Below are 16,807 nucleotides of genomic sequence, written 5' to 3'. Positions count from 1 at the left end.
CGTTAACGAGACGTTCGAGTTGAAATTGAAACGACGCCGACGTGACCCGACGTCTGGTTAGTCCGTTAATCGATAAAAAGACTGCCGACTACGAATTTGATGAAACGCAAAGACCGAATTTGTATTTTTCGACGAGCAACACGGACTTTTACGTGCAACGATCGACAACCGATTCCCCGCTTTAGAGATACGGTTACTCGTGTTTTTACGGTGACTATAAAACGCTGGTGTTCTTTCTTTTTTAGCGACAGTAACGATCCGAGACTCGACTCCGGTCGATCACTTCGTCGGGGACGGTTAATTCGTTTCACGAGATAAGCTAAAAAAATAAAAACTCTTTTCCTCGAATATTTATCGCAATTTCTATTAGGAAAAAATCTCTTCTTTCGAAATTTATCACCATCGATCTTGGAACTTCTTTAACTATATCGATTACCAAATTAGTTACGCACAGAGTAAATTGCTTCGGCATATCGCTTACCGACGATGACAATTTTTCGAACGTTCCTTCGAAATTCGTATAGGTACACGTAAGACTCTCGTTCTAGTCTTTTGTGAATTGTTTTGAAAATTTCATATTCAAATTAGACGTTTGTAAAACGTTATTTTCGTAAAGCGTATTACCACGATCGTGGTAATTTGACGAGACAATGTTTTATACGATTATTAATAAATTACGAATATCGACGTAGTTAGTGGAAAATTAATAATGTATTTGAAAAAATACCGACTATACGCTACGCGTTCTTGATTCAAATTTCAAGAAATCTACGCGTTTGTCGATTCGCAAAGCACATGTAAATTATATACATGCAAATTGTATAGTTGTCAACTATACGTCTCATTGAATCCGTGTCTAAACTCGCCTTTAATAGCACGAAGGCGTATTTCGTTAAAACGCAAAAAGTAACTTTACTTTGACTGTATTCTTCGTATAACATACAATAACTATTAACAATCTGCTGTTTTTATCTTTGAAATTTCAACGATATAACGATGAAAGAATTGGGAAGTAAATTATAATTGTTTGCAAGAATCGAAATAAGAGGAAAACTGTTTTGAAGTTAATTTAATTTTCGTAGCAAAGCAGTTACGAAATGTACGTATAATGATTGCACGAAGTTACTTTTGCAATTAATTTCTTCTAAATATACATATATATATATATAAATATATAAAAATATATATATATATATATATGTAAATAAAGCGTAACAAGATGGCAATTGTTCTTCTGAAAATGAAAGAGAGCAATACTTATTCGCAGTTCACGCTCAACGGACACGTCGGATTATATCATTACGCTTAACAGATGGAAAATGCGAAATCTGTACGACGATACAAAGCTCGACGATGACGCGCAGGTTAATATAATTTTAAATGTTCCTCGTAACGACACAATATCGATTTTATCTTTATCCCGGTATTCGGATAAATATTCATGTGGGTTCGAATGCGGATTATACGTTCGTTATCTACGCCACAAGGTAGCTACGAAAATCTGTTGCTTTAAAATCTTTTTGTTGCACACATTTTCTCGCTAATAGATACCTACGGATGCCTTTTATAAATACACGTTGTTACGTATCTATCATAGGTATATGCGTAAATCTGTCGAACCTAGGGACTCCTTGTTTTAGGAAATTTGCTTTATTAGTTTGTCAACTTATCGCGTACGTACGAAAAACGTTTGTCTCGGTATGAAAATTTAACTTTAAAGTCGGAAAAGTTGAATATGGGGATTTACAATTGTATAACCCAAAGTCGTACAAATACACGCGAGTATAATATAAAATCGTATAAATGGCGACAAAGATGTATCATCGCGCGTTTCGTCGATATGGGTTAGATCGTCGTTCAAAGTACGTTTAATGGATAATTTCATTGTCGTGTTCTCCGTAGTATTTTGTGTATGTGCATTTCTATGATCTACATAGCGCGTACGAAGATAGCGAACGATAGTGGAACGAATTATCTGTAAATTAACTCTAGATTAAGTCTTTCAAGGTGTGATGTTTACGATCGTACTTGTTGATAGATAGAAGTAGTTTGGATAAATATCAAAGTCAATGTGTTACGACCAGGATAATAATTTGTTGGAATATTCTCAAACTTTAAAGCGCGACCGCGATCATACGACGTAATCGTATGAAAAAATAGTTTCGCAAGTTCTGAGATTATTGAAGTTTACGAGCGGAATTGATATACGTGTAGTAAATGTAAGAAAATGTTTGCACATAGCTGAACATCGTTTACCCTTTGTATCATACGTATACAGCTATTTACATTAGTTTGCAGTATGGAATTTATTAAATTCGAACCTACACGGATAAGTATCGTGTTAGGCAAATCGATGTTCGACAACTGTAATCTAGCGTGATCGATCATTTAACAGGTTACACTTGTGTCGTATTCTCTAAAGATTTCCACCTCTTGTTCATCGAACCATCGTGCGAATCGCGTAAGGAAAAGAAATAGCCGTTGAGAAGATCTTTTCGTCGACGTTCGCATACCGTAAGATACGTACGCTGTTAATCAGATTCTATACGCGAGTCCTACTGAATATCGGTAACGGGTAACGTTCGTCGTTCGACGTTACCAACTAGGTAACGTCGTAGGTAACGATCATTTTCGATTCACGTTCAACGTCGATGCGTACTCGATACGTTATACGTGTACAGTCGTTATTTGTAAAATATGCCCTCAAGTATGCAAGACTTTTGCAAGATCTAGTCAAGCGTGACCTTATCGAGAAACTTTTTCGAGTCATTCTCGTCGCTACGTACGCAACGTGTACCTGTTCAAACGAGTCCTATTATAACTTACTTTGAATTTAATTAATGTAACATTAAGTTAATTTATATAGCTGTTTAAATAGTTGTTCGTCGAACGAATCGTTGCGTGCTCTATCCATTAATTATAGGTACATGATAATTTTCCAACCATTACGACTATTTCACGAACAAACTTTATTCGTTGCACGATAATAATTATAATTAAAGGCACGAATATCTATATCGATTTTTTTTTCTAACTTACACACGTTTCTTTAAACACGCTCAACTTTCTGTAGAGAACGTACCGGTTTGTTCGATTCCTTTACATTATATTTCGTTCAAACGTGTACGTTTCGAATACGTTTCTTTCCATGGTAATTACTATCGCGACGAATAAAATTTGGTATCGATATAATTATTATCGGTGCTGAATAACAATTTCAAATATCGAATGTACCGATCACGATCTGCAAGATTTGTTAATTTGCAAAACACTATTTTGATAACGCAAATATTCGCGAAGAAGTTTTAGCAGTTTCGTTGTTTACCGATGCGAAAACGCGTAGATACATTTTTGTGCGTTGCACGAAAGGATACTATTTATAGAATACCAAACTTCCTAGTTTGATAATTTCTTGTATTTTATGTTTTATCGACGTTTTATTTACGTCGAGCAACTTTTTACAAATTGTACTTTTCGTAGTATCGTTCGAATATTTTCGTAAACTACGATAATTTGTAAAATGCGATATCGTTTTAGAGATCAAGGTAGAAAGATAGAAGAAAATTGGAAAAGATATTATACGTTTCTCGATATGTTTCTACGAATTTTATTTGAACAGAAGAAGAATCGCATTTGAATCAACTTGATCGCTTGTAATTTCGATTTCACTGTAAATACGATTAATTTCCTATCAAGCACATATCGGTCGATCAATAAATAATAATTAAACGTTAACTATCGGTTGAAAACAGATTGTAAACAGCTATTACGCGATGTAACGTTTCGCGAACGACAAGTACGATTATTGAAACGAATCTCGTTGTTGCGCGAGCACGAAGAGGTACACATATTGTGCGAGAAAGTGTCACTTTTCGCTTCCGTTCTCGTACAAAACACGGTTGCACGGATATCGAAACGATGGTGTATCAGCTAAAGATTTCCATCTTACACCGGTATATATTCGCATACGTGACAAAACACGAATTGTCATGTTATTCGGTTTATCCTTTTTGCTCGTTATCTAACCGTTCGTTCAGAGTCGAGGTCGCGATATTTCGATCGAGCGATTAATTTCCCACTCGTTGTCGTTAAAACTTGTATCGATAGCACGGGGTTGTAAACCAAACGATCGTAGATAAATTATTTCTATTTTTATGCACGTTGCAGAGTTCTATGTTCTACGAATCGTGTGCTTTTTATCAACGATAGTTAACTTTCGGGTGTACGTAGTCCTCGATGTTCGGTAAAAGAAAAGCTGACAAGTTGGTCGAGATTAGCACGTTGATAACAAAAAATGCGATGAAATATTGTTAAAACTGTAAAAGTATTCGTGTACATCGAACGCATGATTGCGAAGAAGGTTAGGGTTAAAGTACAGTGAAAAGATAAAGTCTGACGCGACTAATTTATCCGTTTATCAACTTTTACCTGTTTATTATTTGTTTCGATCGTACGGTAGACGCTAATGTCATATATCTACCGTAAAGTAACGGTAAATGTAAGTTGAAAATGCGGACGAATCAGCGAGGATATACAGAACTTACTCGTAAGATTAGCACAGCTCAAAACGCATAGTTAAAAAATACAAAACGTTCGGTTGTTTTAGTTCGAAGCGTTCTTGTTGGCTGAAAAGGAAATCGATACGAGGAAATGTTGTTTCTGTAGTATAGGAATGTTGCACGAACGCAAATACGATATGGAATGCACGCGTAAAACTGTACTACAAGCGGATTACTTCATGGTGGATTTTGCCACAGCTTCTAATCGGTTCCTACGTAATGTCGATCTTTCAGAGTGCGCACAACCAAGCTAGATAATCGTATAATTAAGTAACAACTTATCGATCGAACCCGACAGAGATCAAAATCGAACGAAAGCCTCCGATTACGCGACTGATCGTTTCGAGAATACGTGTTCGCGTGCGGACACGCGATATTTAGTTAGCGATATTTTATTATTTAAACTTTCGCTTTATTTTTTCAAGCCATTAGCAAATTCATTTGGAAATTATATGTTACGAACTCGAACGAAAGTGAGTAGTACCATTGTTCGACTACGTTTTACAGCGAAAAATATACGCGTGTATTTGGAAACACGGCGCCAATTATTTTCGAAAAAGCTTTGATTCTATTACGCGTAACGAAGTACCGACGAGTACACCCGCGTAGACGATTATTTCGCTTCGACGTTGACGATATTTTCTATAAAATACCTATATATGTACATATATTTTACAAGTACCTACGGTGAAAAATTCAGATTTGAAAGATATCGATGTCGAATCAAGATTCAAGTAAAAATCTGACCAATTAAGTCATTTATTCCTTCGTCGACGTTTACGTTAGTTATCGTTGTTTCTTTGCCAATTATTTAAATATACCATGTTACATGTGTATGTTCAATATTTTAACTTTATTTAACTGCATATAATATATCGATTTAACGATTAGTTTAACAGCTAAGTCGGTTATACGCGACCGTTTAGATAAAATTATTAAGCTTTGATATTTGTTAGCGCGGCACATGAAAATTTCGTGAAATAATCCATAGAATCGTAGAAATTTCCCGATAAAAACTGACGTTACAGATGGAAAGCTGACAGCATATAAGTATTAGGAAATATAGAAATTTGAATAGTAACCATGGAATTCTAAGCGTACTTTGAAAATCGTGATATGTGCTTTATCGATTGTTTACTACTTATTGATTATTGGTGCTGTTTGTAATAATCGGTGCTGGTGTACGCCATATTTAAACCACATATTTTGATTATAGAGATTTAGCGTGTAAGAATTAGCGGCCGAAAATAATACATAAAACGCAATAGAATAGGGAAAACTTTCTTCTTTTGCTTTCGAGCGAATCTTTCTTCCATTTGTTGACGTACAAAATTAGAATAGCGTATCGTAGCGTGACAAAGCGCTAGGAAATTGAAGAGAAAAACTATAACGGAATCAGCTGCACCTTTTCGTTTTTCACAAAGCAAGTACGTGCGTGAATTGCCGTTTCGTTATATTTGAAATACGTGCTTATATTAATGTTATATACATACGTACATACATTACGTTATAGATCAGTGCTATCCGAGTTTTACAAGTAATACCGATATTTCGTCTTATTTATCGAATAATGCAGCGCAAAATAGCGCGTACCGTTTTTATCCCGTGGAATTTTTATCTCGAACAATCGGTTGTTTACAGAACCTCTAAAGGGCTGGATCGCGTTTGATCATAATTGAAAAACACTTTTACGCGGCTTTACGATTAAGAAGAAGTATCTTGACACGAAACAGTCGAAAAAGGGAATAACCTGATCGATTCGGAAATACAAGCCTATGGAAAATGGGTATCGAAGATATCCAGGATGTTTGGTAAGAAACGATCGATATTAGTTTAGTAGTTGCGTTACTTTAACTTAATTAATACTAGTTTGCGTAACCAACGTTCGCCGAGACGGTGAGAAAACATATGCGTAAATACGTATTCCCAAAATTAAACGCAAAGATAATTTTGTTACGGAATTGATCGACAACGTATCGAATTTTAAAACTGTTCTTCTATCAGAGGCGGGAAATGCGACTTATCGTATTTTCACCTGTAGTCTTCGTATACGTAGAAGAGAAAACTATTACGAGGTTAGCATAGCGAAGAAGAAGAACACCGTGGACAGCACCCGCTGTAAACTGACGATCGTACACTATTCTTAACTTACTGATCTATGTTCGCGCTATACGACACGATAGCGTATAATTTCGACGTATTTTATCGGTTATTATTTTCACGCATCGCTATGTAAATATCTTCATTCTGCGACGATAATGTTAGAATTCGCTATTTATAGAAAATAATTGTCAAAGTGATCGCACATTGTGAGACTAGATAGCGTCATAATTTGTAAATAGTAACTTGTACGATTATAATAAAATGCTACGTGTAAAGAAATCTAACGGTACATCGTAACGACGTTTAATGTAATATTGATATTTGAAATTTCTAGGAAATTGCAAACAGTACTACGTATATGAAAAACGTACTCTCATTTTGCCCTATCGGAAACGAAAACTTAGCGTGCCACGACTAATATGCCACACTATTATAATCGCCAGGGTTACGGCAGGTTAATCGTTGCATTTAATCGTTAATTTTCCCTTATGATTATTTTCCAAGTAAACGTTTATTTCGATATTTCTTCGACTATTATCGACGTAAAACTGAAAAAAAGTAATTGGATGTAGCATTACGTTCATAATATTCCGTTGTTTCTCAAAATTTTCCTGTTAAAAATATTGAATCCGCGCGCTTTCGACGGTTCTCTTGATTTGATATCGTCATAGGTTTCTTTGTTCGATACAATTACCAAGTATGTATTGCGTATTTATATTTGTATTTTATACGTTCCTGATTGTGGGAATAAAAATGAACGCTATTCTTACTTTTGAAATATTCTTCTTTCCTCACCCATTGATAAATTTCTATGATAACGATGGGTCTTTGCCGGTTTTATAGTATCGTTAGTCGTATTTCGGTTTGATATCGTATCGTTGTACCTACATTTTTACAAATTCGACGATTCTCTAGACACTCGGCAAATTTGAAATAGTAGCAAATTAATGTGATATACATGTACCTGCGGAAATCACATGCGCGTCTGTTAACAATTTCCGTTCTAACGAACATTAGATCATAGCCTGTTTTACAAATCTCATTTAATGTCTACCTCTCTGATGAATATTACGTATTTCCTTTCAAATTAGCACGCGTGCAACGTGTTTGGTCACATTTGCGATTACTTGTGTAGTCCTTTCATACGCTTCGTATATATTTTCAACGTGTATGTTTCGTATTTATTGTTGGAAAGAAGAAAGGACAAAGATACGTTTCGATTATACGATTATGCGAAAGATCATCGAACCTTTCTCGTCGTACGTATCTATTCTTTGTGGAGCGGATATCGGCTGTAAAGAAAGGTTTTGTTGATAATAAAATTTCATTGCTAACGGATACGCGTGTACGTTCCTTTGATTTTTCCCGTTTATTCGGTCTGTCTAAAACGGAAACCCTTCTGCTTCTGCAATGGAGATCTCGATAGGATCCATTAAATTTATACGAATCCCGTGCTTACATGGTTTTGAGAGCTCTGATCGGATAGTACGCGCTTGGTAAGCTTTCTAGCGCCTATCCGAGAATAAAAATTCTCAAAGTTGCTCTCAAATGGATACGCGGTACGACGACCAACGCACACATATACGCCTTATTCGTTATACCCAATAACTAAACGCAATTCCAATATTCTATATTTAAAGTTGCTTTTTGATAAAATTTCATTTTTCCTGGAAACGCACAGTGCCCTTTTTCCTCTTTGTTTTGTCTCTTTATTCTTTACACTCAATAAACCCTGATGGGCTTCACATCCTGTGGCTCGATCTGCACGGCTGGTCGCCTTTCCAACTACACCTCGCAGAGCATATGACCTCTTTATCCCTTTGTTTTTCTCTTACCCATCCTGCCACCGTATCCCTCAGTTTTTTCTCACATGCATAGGAATTCTTCGTAAAGGTTATTTTTCACCACGTCCATATCGCGATAAACTTATACTTTATCCAGACATTTTATCCAGATTTTTTCTCAATACAGTAAGTAAGTACATGTTATATTAACGCATGACTCGATATTATCGATCTTTGTATTATACTTGTGTTCCTATGAACGACACAGCGTAGTAAAACTTTGCTCTTAGTCTACATTTGTCGCGTATGTAAAACCGTATCTTTGATATATAAACATACGTGTCACATACATTTTTAAATTCTTATTGCCTAACCCTATACGTGAAAGTATTAGTACGCTGATTTTTGCCCATGAAATGCCCATAAAACTACGTGCTAAAATTTTAGAATCTTACTTTTATTCATATTAAATAAATAATTCTGTATCGTGTTATAACTAAATGATACGTATGTAAACCTTGTTTCAACGTACCAAAGAAAATGTTGCTTTTCGCAATTTATTTCAACTTTCTTTTTTACGCTCATTCACACGTATTTCCCGATATGTTTCCTTATCGTCTATTACCAAGATTCATCAACAGCGTCAAATAGAGTTGCGGTGAAATTATGGCCAAGTTTTATGTTACTTCTGTTAGAATAAAAGTACAGGATAAGGATTTTACGTATAGGATTTCGCTCTTGAGAGAAACCAGATTGGTTTAGTCGCTTTAATTCGAGTTGTTTGAATTTGCGTAGCCTCGTTTCAACAACATATCCGACGGAGAATAAAAGAAAAATAGCTACGTTTGTACGTAGAATTGTAATTATAATTACGAATATAATGGAAAGATGAAATATAAGGAATTTGATCGAATATAAAGTTGGAAAACGTCGTGTTAGTTTAGGACATCGGTATCGGTAAGCGCGGAATTGGAAATAACGTTATATTACTCGGAAACTACGTATTCCCTTCGAGTTAAGGAACAGCCGAAGGAACCTGGTTGAATCGTGGTTTTGGAAAATAAACAGCGTGTACATATGTATGGTACGTGTGTACATATACGCGTACGTAACGAGAGTCTCTCGCTTCGACCAAAGTTTTCGCTTTGGCGGTCTATGGTGGTTTATGGTTTATGGTTTATGGTTTATGGAGTGCGATCGAGGCAAGTGTAGAAGAAAGAATACCTTAGAACAAACAGAATTAATCGGACCTTATTTGTCTTCCTGTAAATCAAATTCACATTCCGCCGCGTTACTTGTATAAAAACCTAACAAATCTCAACTTTGTCTGTAAATCGAGAACATATTTCCAGTCAAGTAAAATAACAGATCCATAGCAGTAAAATGTTTCGAATTATATATTTGGAATCAAACGTCTCGACCATTACGGATAAGCATCGAGATACGAGAGGATATTTCAAATAAATAACAATTCCACGTTGGTAAAGAGATTTCAAGTTACTCCGATTTAAATTGCTTGCACTCGTGTCAGGCAACTTGACTACTCTATCGCCGGGAACGAAGTTGACGTTTCGATTTGACGGAGCTCTATTTATATAGAGTGTGACCGCAAATATTATATAACGCAAATAGGCAAGAATGAAACAAAAGCGTGGAACAAGCTTTCTAATCCAAGGTTAATTTTCTGGGTTCGGTTCTCTGAAAAATCGACTTTCAAATAAAATTAATAAAATAAAGTATCGCGGATATTCTTTGCTCAGTTTCCAAGTTCACGATAATTCGTGAAAGTCAAACGTTGTTAAATTTTTTAAAAGTTGCGCCTTTCGGCCAATTAGTTCGTTACACATTTATCGCGTATTTAGCTCGTTAAAATACGAATGTGTAATTGTTCGATCGCAATTATTCGTTATACGCGTAAGTTTGCATCAACGGCTATAATGCATTTTGGAATATTTAGTTTGTCGCTTTTAACCCTGTTTCATCCCACTTAGGCACCTACAGCTTCTAATAACCAAACTTTGAAGGCGAAGTTTCAATGTAAGACTACAATGTAAGATCAGGTTGTAAATACGATGAAGAAATGCTCGCGAATATGACTAATGGCTACGGAACGTACGTTGGATGATAATTCTGTACGAACTGTATTCTCTTTTAGTATATTATGTTTTTACATTGTACTATAATTATAATAAAGTAGGAAGATCATTTTTTATTTGAATCGTTTACTTATGCACGCACGATTCTATGGAACAAGCGTAAAATTTCTGATTATGCGTCGAAATGGATAAAAGAAAAAGTGGATACTCCAGTCACCACGGTTGCGTCACAGTATGGCTGCACGTAATGCCAGTATCTATCATCGGTTAGGGCATTTTCCTTTGATTCCCCTCATTGACCTAATTGGCTGTGGTTGCGGAAATCCCACATCACAGTTGGTTAATTGGCAGTCAAAAATATCTTACGTCCTTCTGTAACCTATCGTTATAATCCCGAACCTCTGTCGCAAGCTTCTGTATTTTAAGTGAAACTGAAACGTTATCTTTTTCCCAGAGATATTTATTTAGTTTGAATATTCGAGTCGTTGTCACGATTTTCAATTGGTCGAGAATCGCGTAACAGTGACCAAAACAGCGGCAAAAGTAAATAAATCGTGTTAAAAGAAACCGTGCAAAGATGTAATTGTGTAAAAGTGAATCGTGCGACAAGAGTCCCACATGTATTATATCCTTTTCATCAACATATTTTCAATTATCGATTAAAGTATTCGTTAAACGCAACCTAATACTTTGACTTATGCGCGTCGATCAGCGTTTAGGTGTTTTCTTGCCTTAATTTAGTTTGATCATTAATTTTCTATCAAGCACGTTACACGTTGTTCGTAATAACATTTCATGTCCGCTCTCATTTCGGTTTCCAAGAAGCAGGATTACAAGGGATCTAGGAAATGCTTTTAGTGAAAAGGTATTAAACCTTGAAAGTAAATACGTTAAGAGTAGGAAGGATTTAGCTCATACGCATTTCCTCTTTACGTATCACATCTATCTATCTATCCATCTACGTATCCTACGTATTAAATGCTATTACATGTATATCGTACAGTGCAGTACAATGGTCATAGCATAATAGTCATAGCACGCAAAAGTTAATAAAAGATAGCGAGGAGTAGTGCTTCGGCTAAATTGATCTTTTAATAGATTTATATTCTGGGAACGATACCTAAAATAATTTTTACTAATGTTGGCTATGAAAATACGTATTGGTTTGCTGATACGAGGAAAACCTTACTTTCTGAGCAGATAATGAAGATGCACGTTGTAAAATGGAAGAGAAACACCATTTAACGAATTCTTTTACACTCTACAACATTTCGAAATAAGTATAGCAAATAATTTTTGATATATTTAAAGAGATTATTCAACAAATTAAAGAAATTGCTTCCCTGGCCACACATTGATGTCGATAATTAAATTATCTGCAAGCAAATTAATTAAGCGATATGATTTTAAACTTAAATCGGATTAAACCGAGGAAAATTATGTTAATACGACTAAAAATTATTGTACATACTATTGTAATCATTGCTGAAGCAGCGAATAAACTCGCATTTTTATAAACTTTTGAAGCTCAAAGCAAAGGCCTTATCAGTTTCTAAAATATCGTTTCCACAAACTTAAAAACTGTAGTTTCGAAAGCAAAATGGCTTTAAAGTTTCGATAAGGATTCTTATACATTCGGGAAAGGTTGTTTGATACTTATAATCAATAAACTATTTTAAGGCAACATTGGCTGTTCCTAAAGTATATCAATGAACTTTTTCAGCATGCTTGTCAGGTCATCCTATACCGAAAATGTCATTCTTTGCTTGGTATCTTTTCGCTAAGGATGAAATACAAAATTTATGCTTCGCTGAAATATGCGTTAAAGACGGTAATTTCAATTTCTCGCAAAGGAAATCTTAATATAACACATACGTGTTTAGAAATGGTCATTCTCTTTCAAATACGTAAAATAAAATATATCGTGGATAAGGAACATAGATTTACACGATCGGAATATACAGTGGATATTTGAATACATGCTTACCACTGAAATCTATACATGTGTAGGTATAATATGCTCATTCGTGTTAATATTGAATCACTATATCTATCAAGTTTAAATACAACAACGCATATAAAAGCTGTAAAACGTTTATCGCAATCGTATATCTAGTACAAAACTACTATGCAGCATTGATAGCAATTATAATTGAAAATTATAATATGCAAGTGTTTTAAGGATGGTTTCACGTGTAGGCATATCGAGGCCTTTGAATACAGTGGATAATTGACCGTTTAAATATTTTTGCGATATCCATGAAATACATATATGTACACTCGCGCTAGATATTTTGTAGTTTCTGTGTCGATTATCAGATTGGTTTTGGTCGACGATAATGGTATAGAATTCTAGATGCAGAAAATTTACTAATTGTAAGCGTGATAGCATCTAGTTTCCTTTTTCTAACATTTAGCTGTACTCTCTGTGAGTGCTATAGATACTGATCCGATAACCCTCAGCCTCGCGTTGCGTCGGTTCTCACACGTCGAGCTAGGATAAGAGGACTCTGGCTGATTTACGTGACACTGCTATCCCTCTGTAAAAGATTAAAGCGCGGAAACATATGGCTCAATGAAAAAAGAAACGAATAACGAAGTGTGATAGCAATTCGTGTCGCTCCAATTTCAGTAGAATAATTAATCGAAGCTCATAATAAATGTGGTTATAGATATACGAGATTGTTCGTTATTGATGGCGCGGTCAAAAAGTAAAATACCCTTGGAAAGAGAAAAGAAGAATAGACGACGCAATCTGTATGGAAAAATAAATCTGCGATAAATTCTACGATAAAAATGTACGATGGATTGTTCGCATTCAGGACTCTTTTTAATGTTACCGATGGAGAATATCTTTTTCCACCGCACTCTTGAAATTCCTTCAGGAGCACTTAGGAAACAGATGCGGCGCCTTCTATTCCAAACATCCTTTATTTCAGCGATACGGGGAACACAGCCGCGATTCAGCCGAATGGTTAGTAGTCTACTGATCGAATGAAACGAGATACGTCTGGAACACTCGCGGTTCAATAAAGAATAAAGACTAAATAGTAAGGAATAAAGAATAAAAGCGATAAAACCAGCAGCTATAAAAAGATCATTTGTTAAACGTATAAACGCAACGGAAGTAGCTAATAGATCTTTTAGCGATTCGTAGAAGAAAATTAGAACGTTACTTATGGTTGGAATTAAAGATAAATTTTACTATCGTATCATATAATTGCAATACCAATTTGTACGTTCTAACACAAAATTAAACGTAGAATTTAATAGAACTGTAGACTAAACTTCGAGAAATATAATGACAATTTTTTAAATTTTTCATACAAATCCATGCTTGTACGAAAATCAATGAAACAATTTGATAAATTCTTCAACTATACGTAATACCATTACGTTCGTAAAGGGCAAGTTAATATTATAAGAAATAATATTATTAGAATAGATGCTATCGTCGTAATCTAATAGCATTGTTATTGGAAATTATAATTAGATCCATACTTGTGACATATATAAGTACGTATTTCGAAATCACGATGAACAGCAAAAACGATGTAATTCCACACATTGCGGAAAATACGTCGTGCACGAAACGCTACCAATGCAACTTCAGTTGCTGTGAAATTATTATTAAGCTTACGAACTATGATCATTATGTCGACTGCTTTTCTTTCATCCAAGCAGTATCTAATAAGCAATATCTAGGCACGTAGAATAGAATTTATTTATAATCTTAGAATAATATTCTTTGATTTTGTAGTCTCTTTTCGTATCGAATTTCAATAATCCTTATACTTTACTTTGCTTTACTAATTTTATGACTTATTATTATGTTACTACACTTTAACGAAAGGAACATTTATATCGATCAACTAAATGAAATATTAGTAGAAATATCTACTCAAGCCATTTTTTCGTCGAAGCACGTCTTTGAAAACACAAAGGATCGCTCAGGAATTGTTTTGATTCTGAAATCTGTCTATCGCGTATTATTTACTTGCCCATGAAATTTGATACATTCTCGGACGAACAAAATTCGACTCTAATATCTTCGTATGTTTTAATAAAAACAGTGTTATTTATGTGAAAAGTTTAAATAACGAAAGATTAAAGGTTATATCCATTAAACAGAGATTTCTATGCAATTTTCAATTCCAAATGAAAAGTTCAAACTTGTTAAATTTTTAATCAGATTCTACCTTTTAATTAACGATAATTATCGTAAAATACAAGTAATAAAATTAAATCAAGTAGAAAATATAAATCATGTACATATTTACTTACATTATTGGCCTTTGCAGTTCTTTTCCAGGGTGAGAAGATGAAAAACCTTTAATAAAAACATAAATTATTATAATTTGTTTTGTAAAACACAGTGATAATCGTTCAAAAAGTTTCAGTTAACGAAATATGAGATTCTATTCAAACTTGAAATTATAGTAATCGTAAGAATTCAAATTTTCTAATAAAATTTCATTGCTGTAAAAATTGAAACTCTAAAATAGAAATTAAAAATTGAGATACTGGACATTTACAAATATACCTACGTAATAAGTATACGATTGATTTGTCAGAATTTCTCTCCACGCTGAATGTCCGCCTTTATCTTGCTATATTACGTGAATTTACTACAGTTAATGTTATATGTTTGCAACTTCACAACTTATATATTTTCCACAAAGGTGGCGCGCAATGACGCTTAGGTGCTTCGAAACAAGATTTCACGCGCGCTTTCACGTAGTGTCGTTCTTCAAGCATATTTAATTGTGAAATTTAGATTTCTTGGAAACATTTTCGAATATTTTATAAAGCGTGATATAGTACGTTAACGGAGTGCATGTTCTATACTATAATAACGAACGTTCAGAGTATGATTCTTGCAAATAATCGTATTATATACATTCAGGGTATGCACGAGCATTTATTCAATATCGAAAGATATGTTATAATTTATATTTAATATCTTTAATATATATTCCAGTTTCTCAATAATCGTTTCTTAAGCGTAGGAAAATAGCAGTATTCTCTTGAATAAGTTCGATAGGGAGGAGATGCAAAATATGAAAATATTTTTCTTCTTTCAACTTCCTTCCCCCCCCCCCCCCCGCCAACAGTTTTATTTTCAAAGGATATTTGTGACCGCGAGCGATACTGTTGGTAGAGTCAGTGTTTACACTATAGTTTATTTCGATGTTTCCAAGTCACGATCGCTTTGATTAAATCGAACTGTGTAAATAATAATATGCGAAAGTCGTAGAATCTTATCAAGTGAATTTATACGCAATATTAGTGTTCTTGTTTGTCGATTATATTTTATAACCGGTCGCGTTAACGCAGTGTTTTATTCTTCTCCTTCTTATGTTTCTTTTCTTAAATGTTCATTTTCAGTATTAGAGTCAGTGCGTCTCTCAAGAGGATAAAGTCTTTCCAGGAGCTCAAAAATGTAAGTAGTTTTGTACATTGTACTTCGATTTATTCAATTTCTTGTATTTTGTGTTAATCAAAAAGTAAAGATGATTGGTCATTTGAAAAGTTATAAATATTTTCCTACTGGAGTAAAGTCTGCGAACGTTAATAGCCAATGTTGAAATAAAAATGTCTGACACGCATGAGAAATCGATCATTGAATTCTTAATTTTTAGATTTTGAACGTTTATATCAAAGTTCCAATTTCTATACTTACTGGAGTTTATTAGAACATTAGACTCTATCATTGCTAAATTTAATAGCATGTCACCTGTTGCTATCCGAAATACTTTAATCAACAAAATGTGCTTTCAAGAGCAAATTATAATACTTTATGTTTTGTTACAGATATCCTACAGATAAGGAAGCTGAAAAGCCAAGAATGTAAGTAGCTTTGAAGTATATTGTACTTTGATTGATTCTATTCTAAATTTTTAAATATTATCAACTAAGAGGTAAGACTTTTTAGAAAATTTGATTTGTATTCTTCTATTGAAATTAAAGTAGGCTTGCTTCAATAAGTCTTTATATGGAATTACAAGATACAGATGTCTGGCATAGTTCAGAAATCATAGGTACTTAATTTTTAGATTTCAAACTATTACGTTAGAGTTTCAGATCTTATACTTGTCAAAGTTTATTAGAATTTTAATCTTTACTAGTCCAAATTTAATAAAGTTTCATCTTCTTAAGTTAATCGACTTTCTACTTTTTTAAGAACTTTGTACGAGGTTTCATGTTTTATTATAGATTTGTTTTAAAAGCTAAGAACAAGTATTTTTGCATATGATATATGAAT

The 16,807-nt window shown here is 34.2% G+C and overlaps 1 protein-coding gene across 1 annotated transcript in view; it reads right to left on the bottom strand.

Moving 5' to 3' along the window:
• The window catches only part of LOC132909575 (small ribosomal subunit protein uS10m), a 262,722-nt gene that overhangs the window by 43,896 nt on the left and 202,019 nt on the right, over positions 1–16,807 (bottom strand). The window lies entirely within an intron of this gene.

This window comes from Bombus pascuorum, chromosome 8 (assembly GCF_905332965.1).
Source record: "Bombus pascuorum chromosome 8, iyBomPasc1.1, whole genome shotgun sequence".
In the NCBI taxonomy this organism is placed as follows: domain Eukaryota; kingdom Metazoa; phylum Arthropoda; class Insecta; order Hymenoptera; family Apidae; genus Bombus; species Bombus pascuorum.
The sequence above is the reverse complement of the archived record's forward strand: the minus strand, read 5'-3'. Positions and strand labels throughout refer to the sequence as shown.